The sequence below is a fragment of the Chrysochloris asiatica genome, unplaced genomic scaffold (genome assembly GCF_000296735.1).
Source record: "Chrysochloris asiatica unplaced genomic scaffold, ChrAsi1.0 scaffold00648, whole genome shotgun sequence".
Lineage (NCBI taxonomy): Eukaryota > Metazoa > Chordata > Mammalia > Afrosoricida > Chrysochloridae > Chrysochloris > Chrysochloris asiatica.
The window spans coordinates 87108-88194 of record NW_006409166.1 but is presented as its reverse complement, the minus strand read 5'-3'; positions in this window follow the sequence as shown (position 1 = coordinate 88194).

The following is a 1087-nucleotide window of genomic DNA, read 5'->3' as shown; positions in this document are numbered from 1 at the left end:
GACCGTAGAAGAATTGATGCTTTTGAGTTATGGTGTTGGAGGAGAATATTTAAAGTGCCATGGGCTGCCAAAAGAACCAATAGATCTGTTTGGGAAGAAGTGCAGCCAGAGTGCTGTTTCGTTGTGTTGTGCATAAGGTCGCTATGGGTCGGTACCGACTTGATGGCACCTAACAACAACAACAGTTATCTATTTTGTTTTCTACTGTTTATGTGTTTCTTGTAATATTTGATACTATATGTATACCCTGTACAAAAGTCCCTAAGTTTGTCCCTATTATTTCTTTGAGGATTTTTATAGTTCTAGTTTTTACATTTAAGTCTTTAATCCATGCTGAGTTTGTTTTTATATATGATGTGAGATATGGGTCTTATTTCATTCTTCTGCAAATGGATTTCCAGTTTTGCTAGTACCATTTGTTGAAGAGCATATCTCTTCTCCATTTAATGTGTTTTGGCCCTTTGTCAAAGATCAGTTGACTTCAACAAAGAACTTCTGGGGTCTCAATTCTGTTCATTTGATCTATATGTATCTTTCATTATATCAGTATCAGGCTGTTTTGACGACAGTTGCTGCTGAGATCAGGGAGTGGGAGGCCTCCAACTGTGTTGCTCTTCTTAAGCAGTGCTGTGCTTATCTGAGGTCTCTTTCCTTCCCATACAAACTTCGTGATCATTTATTTCATCTCTTTAAAGAATGATATTGGAATCTGGATTGGGATTGCATTAAATCTACAGATGGCTTTGGGTAATACTGACGTTTCATAATGTTGTCTTCCTATCAATGAGCATGGTATATTCTTTCATTTTTAAGGTTTTCTTGCAGCAGAGTTTTGTAGTTTTCATTGTATAGGTCTTTTGTTTCTCTGGTTAGATTTGTAAGCATTTCATCTTTTGGGTGGCTATTGGCAATGTTACTGTTTTCCTAATTTCCTTTTCAGAGCTGTCTTTATTAGAATAGAGGAATTCAACTGATTTGTGTATATTGATCTTGTATCTTACCACTTTGCTGAATCTTTCAATGAGTTCTAATAATTTTCTTGCTGAGTCTTTGTGCTTTTCTATGTATAGGGTCATATCATCTGCAA